The following is a 6,738-nucleotide window of genomic DNA, read 5'->3' as shown; positions in this document are numbered from 1 at the left end:
CTAGAGAAAAGACAAATAAACACCCAATATCCTGGGCAGGAATATCTAGGGAAAATCTCTGATCTGACACTTGATGATCTCAGGGTCCATCCAGCCCTGTTGGAACCTCTGGGCTTACAGCTGGCCAGGAGGAGCAGGCAGTGGTCTCACCCCTGCAGGGCACAGGCAAAGTGAGGGCTGCCCAAACTGAAAACAGCAGCTGATACTTAAAGGGGGGAATCTTCAGGGGAAAGGAAGAAGGAAAATGAAGGTAATATGCTCCTCTGAGCTTCAGAAAAAAAATAGCTGGAGGAGAGATTGCTGCAGCATAGTAGAGGTATGTGGGAGGGCCATGGGGGTCTCTAAAGCAGTTTGGGAGACCCTGGAGCAGGGAGGCTGGGGAGAGCTGGGACAGGCAAGGAGTGGGCAGCAGTCCCAGGAGATGGATCATTAGGAATAGTGAGGGCTGTGAATGAAGTGACTGCTCATTATCCCACCTCCCGAAAAATTCCCCACTACCTGGGGAAGGTGACTGCTCTGAGCTGCAACTGAAGCCTTCTGCCAGCTGCATAGCTCTCAGCTCTATAGGGAGAACGTGCCAAGAATAATCAGAGCATAAAAACTGCAGGAAATGCTGCAACAGATCCTGTAACACTGGAGAGCAGCCCTGAAAAAGTTTTGCGGCGAAGCAAAGCAGAGTATGGAGCAGGGAGCAGAGAGGAATATCACAATAGAAAGCCGTGTACTTGCCTGAGCCCTCTGGAGGAGCAGCACCCACCAAAGGCACCGTGCTGGAGTGAGCAGCGGGGCTGTCTCAGCTGTTTATCCTGGTGAAGGATATTTAACAGCTCAGTTAACTGGCTGAAGCTCAGCTGAAAAACCACAGTGCCAAAAGCACAGGAGATGGAGCCAGTGCAATAAACATGAGGCCTCCTTGATATATTTTTTTTCCTGTGTCTAATTATATATACGTTCTGAATTCCTGGGGCTCAATTATAACCTTAAAGTTGCTTTTCCTTCCTCAGAGGCCTTGTCCCTGAGTTAAGCAACCAAGAACAAAACAACAAGTGTCTTTACTCCACAGGTCCTGTGCACATTATTCCCTTATCAAATCTGGCAGCTTCCAGCCTTCCCAACACTATAATTAGAGCATCTTGCAGCCATCGAAATAGCCCTGACCCTCACCACAGTGCTGACCTGCCTGCTTTGCAGCTTTCATCTGTCACGTACAACAGCTCCTCACCCATGCAAAGCAAGTCCATGGAGGGCACGGGGGGGTTTGCTTTTTGGCTATGTGTGCCAGGCCTGTGGCCTCAGCCCATGTGTCACCTTGGCTCCTGCATGACCTGCCCTGTGTTATGGGAGGCTGTCTATGCTCCAGTTTCCTGCTGGAATGGGGGAGCTGGGTAAAAAGAAGATGTGGAGGAAGGAGGTACTTTAATTTTACATCACTTCACACAGGTTGCTTCTAGAATTAGTGCATGAAGCTTGGCTCTTCTCTCAACATTTCATCTGAGCTTGATATATATGAACATGGCAGCAGGCTGAGGTTGACTGTACAGACTGCTGATTTAGGGAGAGCTGAGACCCTTGGATAAATTAACACAGCCTGGTTTCCTTCAGTAAGTATTTTTTGTTTGGGTTTCCAGCTCCAGAAACCCCTCACTGAGCACTGGGGAACCCCTGTCACCTCTTGGGCACCCACAAGGTCTGGGATGAGGGAAAGAAGTAGAGGGTTTCCCTGCCAAGCAGGGATTGCTGTGTTGTGGGTGGATGGGCTAGATTTGCCCTCAATCTGCTCTGAACAGTTAGTAGAATTCAAACTACTCTCAAGTTTTGCTAAGTTTATTTGAGAGGACTTTATCCTCCTTAGGAAATGTGGTGAATAAGCAGCCAGTAGAGGTGTAGGCAGTCCCAGGCAGCTGTTGTCTAAGGAGCTCTAATACAGATGAGCCAATAGCCCCCTGACATGCTTACTCCAGAAAGCCACAATGGTTGCCTTAGGTCAAACATCTGATTTTATGTAGCTGAGAAGACACACAGACTGGGTCCTGCCCTGCGTGGGACCAGGTTTTCCTCAGGAGACAGTGTCCATGGTTTCATTACTGGGTCCACATCGGATTTGTCTGCCTTGGGTTCCACAGGCTGCTGGGGGTCAAGTGCTCTGCTGCATGGGCAGGGTAACTTGGCATGGACCAGGCCTTTAGTTTTATTCCCCACCATCCTTATCACATATTGTGCTGTAAATGCAGCATCCACCCCTCGCCCCGCCCTGATCCCCCACCTCCTGCTCTTTCCCATGCTCACTAGCCTAATCAGGAAAAGATGCACAAGGTCCCGCTTCCTGTCAATCCCTCTTCATTTCAGCCAACTGGCAAAAGCTGGCAGCTAATCCACACTCATCTGGCTGGAGTAAAAGCGTGAGCACTTTCACTCTGTGCAGGATTTCGCACCCCCCTGAAAAGGCTTTCTCTCAGTACCTGCAAAGTGAGGATGCAGCTGCTCTGACATTCACTGCCCTGCAGTACCCCCACCTCAGTATATCACCCCAGCCTCCAATTCTGCCAAAGATGACAAAAAAGTGCTTTTGGGGGCAATTCAACCACCCTAATTTAAATGTCAGCATTAGAAGCAGATGAGTCCTGTCCTGTAGGTGCCTGTTCCTTTCCCCTTAGCATGAAGAACTAGCTCTGACAGAGATGCCTCCAACCCAGCCAGCTGGGTCACACCTACCCTGTGCTCTGGAAGATTTTTCCCTGAAGACAAGAATGACATTTTAATATTAATTGCTGAGAGGGACAGGAAGAGGTGGTCTCTTCAGGGTGACCTTGCACTGAATTCAAGTTCTCTACAGTGTTGGGCTGCAATGGGAAAGACAAGGTGGAATTACCAGAGTGCGAACTAACCCCCATATCAAAGTTCCTGTGCAGAACTATCCTGCATCTGCACCTCCTTACTTCTCTCTCACTCTCTGTGTTTCAGACAGTTAATTTTAAATGTAAAACAAGGCTCTTTCCCCTCTTCTGAAGTCTCTCTTTGTTTATCAGTACATAATTTACACTTTCTTTTACTTTTATGGGAGGTTTGGATTTCTGTGTGTGTCAGCAGTGTGCAGAGCACACATCTGAGTGGGTGAAGTGGAATTTTGATTGAATGGTAGAGAGTGCATTATCAGTAAATTCAAGACACTAAGTCTGCCATGGAAAGGACTTCTGTTTTTATCATCAAGTCAGACATTACATTCTGTCAAACATCCCAAGGGACACCTTTCCTCCAGGCACCAGAGGTAATAACTGCTCAGAAGTTCACTGTATGCTGAAGTCTTCATCTTACCACACCTTCAACTCTTGTTTAAATACAGGACACAAGTGAAGGAGAATGAAAAAGAGGCATAATCCTTAGTCTTACCAGCCCTGTGATATCCCTGTTTTTTTCAGTGCAGACTGTGATTTTCTTCATCTGAACTTTTTCCCCTGGTATGATCCCACGGCTGAGGGTGGTGTTGCAAGATGAAATTTTCAGAGTTGGACATGGTGTCACAGCATGGCACACATCAGCTGGCAGCTTTCCATCGCTACTATGATTGCTTCATCAACTTCCAGTCTTCAGAATACATGTTATTAAAAAAAAGGTGAATCCTCCTTGCCTTTATCCCCTTCCCTGGTGGGTTATATGATGGAGTGGTGGCCTCTCTCTCTCTCAGATGCTCTGGTATTGCTCCTGGGCTCAGGACAGTGTTTGTTGCCCTTGCACAGAGATGGAGACCATGGTCAGCTCCTCAGCTCCCATGCCTCTGCTTCACTGACGTCACTGCTATCTACAACACCAACAATGTGCACATCACTTGTTGCTGGCTTAAATATGCTCAGCTTTGGTGGCATTTGAGGACAGCAATCAAATCTTCTCTGCAGCCCATCTTCCTTCACTGGAACTGTTCATTTGCTGAAAGTTTCCTATTTTTTATTAAGTCAGTGAGATGTGTAGTACCGGAAATTACCTCAGATAACAGCATTTTACAGCATACAGTCAGTTTTTGGTTGTGCTGGTGCCATCATTGTGACATGAGCCTATAGCAAACCTAGCTGTGTCCCCAGGGGCAGTTTTTAACCAGAGCCCTCAACTTTGAGAGGAGATTGTCTCAAGATGGGGTATTGTCCCTCTTATTTCAAAACCACTGCCTGTATTCCTGCTCTTGACAGAGGTCTGGTGACCAACTGCAATGCTTACTGACAATTTTTTTACTCTTCTTCAGGCTTCACATGTCAATAGTCACCCACTGTTTGTCTGGCTGAATGAAGCTCACAGATGCTTGCACAGGGCATGTTTGGTGGGAGTTGACTAAGTAAATATCCTGTTTAGTGAGTTCCACAAAGCAGTGGGAGACTCACTGAGCAGCCAGCTAGTTATTAATAAATATATCTATTCAGAAGGGGAACCACATAAAACAATGGGCTGGCAGTGGCTGCTAATTTAAAATGCAGCAAGCAGAGTGTTGGTCACATTAGTAACCTACGAGACGCATGGCTTAAATAGCACAATCAGCCCCAACCAGCTCCTTGGGAATTATTGAACCATTTGTGGACTGCCTTATTCGTAGAGAAACTTGCTCTCAAGACTCTATTTTATCTGTTTGCTTTATTTACATAAATCTTGTAACTTTAAGTGACTATAGTTTCCTTTAAACCTTCTGCTTTTCATTTACAGAAAGCAACACATACTTAGTCAGCTCTTAATATTATTTACTTCGGGTTCTTGATAGGTTAATATTATTTAACAATAGTATGCAATTTTTAAATAATTTTTGTAATTTCTTTTTATCTCTGATGTGCAATAGTTTCCTTTCACCCCTAAACTTGGAGCTAAACTATATGATTGTGCCTTGTCCTAATAATTTAATGCTTATATAATCCCCTTAATATTGCAAATATAATCTGCTGTACCACAGACACTGTAATGATGGGCTGTGTTTATATGGTGGCCTTTTTTCTAATGAAGAGCTATGTGGAAAAGGGAGGTTAAATCATATGTTTGAAGTAAGAGGTGGACTTCTGAGAAGCAATTCAGTAGATCCTCATCTGGCCTCAGTTACAAAAGGAAGTTGCTCTGTTAAATTTAATGAAAGGTGCTAATTTAGATCAGCCTCTCCAAACATGAACTTGAGTAGATAATTTAAAAAAATAATCACAGAACTTAAAAAAGTGCAAATGAAAAACTAGTTTTCCTCTTGGTAGTTAAATAAGGGATTGTCTGCTGGAGGATACTAACATATCCATAAAGGGGCTCAGACAAAGTTTCTGCTTCTAGTCCAGGCTTGAATAAATACTATCTGAGAAAGACTAGGAAGAAAACTGGCTTTTAAACATGCAAATAAAATGTGAACTTGAACAGTATGAGCAGCTGACCTGTGATGGTTGTGGGGAGAATGACAGTCTGCAGGAGCCACCAGCTAAGGCACCTTCTCTCTGCCATGGGCACAAGGAACAAATGAACAAGCTGTTACTCAAGAGGAAAGTTATCATGGAGTTTGAGGTTTTTTTGGGTGTGTTCTGGGTCTTTTTTATATTTTCAAGTGGTTCAGGACTTTTCTGGTATATTCAGCAACTAATAGGATGCAAAAGCACAGGAAAGCAGTCTTAACTTTCATTATATGTCACCTTCACCTTCAGGACCTAACTCTTTCATCCAGCCCTCCCTTGAACCTCAAACTACTTCCATTGTATGTCTGCCCACTCCTGGAATCAGTGATGTTGATCCTGCTCAACTTTTCTTTCCATTAATCCTTCACTCACATTTCCATCTACTGTACCATGCTTCTGAATAGTAACAACAACATCAGCAACAACAAAAATAAATGGGCCCATTAAGTAAAAGGTTGTTTCAACTCTTTTTTTCAAACTTTTTGTGACTTTTTTTCCCTAGCACCTTTTGGCCAGACAGAATATTAACACAGTTTATGGAAATGTTGTAGCCTCAATATGACAGTCCTTAAAATCCATGATGAAGAAATGAATTTGGAAATCTGCTGAATGGTGACCTAGAAGAAAAAGGATGAACTAGGCATTAAATCAAGTCCCCCATTACAGGCAATCACATCATACGATTTTATTTCTAAATGCAGCAGCCTTCACACAAACAACAGTGTAGTAACTCTCAGACCTCAGCATTCATCACAAACCTTTTCCAGGCTTTTCCTTCTTGTAATCAGCATGTTTAAACTTATTGATGGCTCGTCTATAGGAATTTATTCTCATAGAAACATCCTTTAGCTTCCACAGTTTCTCCACAGAAGATGCTGCAGCATCACATTACTTTGATTTTTAATTATTCACATCAGAAATAAGACTGTTAAATGCTAAAGATCAGGATGAGACCTAATGTGTAGCTGTGATGAGGATAATAATTCCCAGATATCCTGCTGAGTGCATATGGTAATTTCTGTGTTTGGGTATGCTTGCAAAACTGATTCAGCATCAGGGAGTGACAAGGTAGTGAGGGTACAAAAAAGACATGACAAAAGAAATTCTCCTTTGCTCCCCCCTGCCTCCCTTCCTCTAAGTGGTGAGCTTCTTGCTCTCAATCCATCAGAAGTGACTGGAGTAATTACTGGAATTGCGATTTTCATCCCAGTGAGGCATCATTTCAGAAAGTCCCTCCCCTGCTTTCTTAGCAGTCCCTGTGAGGATCCCAGCAGACATGATGCTGTGGCATCTGCTTCTCATGATCATAGCTCCATCCTGGTCTGTACCAGAAACTGAAACA

The sequence above is a fragment of the Apus apus genome, chromosome 5 (assembly GCF_020740795.1).
Source record: "Apus apus isolate bApuApu2 chromosome 5, bApuApu2.pri.cur, whole genome shotgun sequence".
Taxonomy (NCBI): Eukaryota; Metazoa; Chordata; class Aves; order Apodiformes; family Apodidae; genus Apus; species Apus apus.
Note: the sequence above shows the minus strand (reverse complement) of the source record.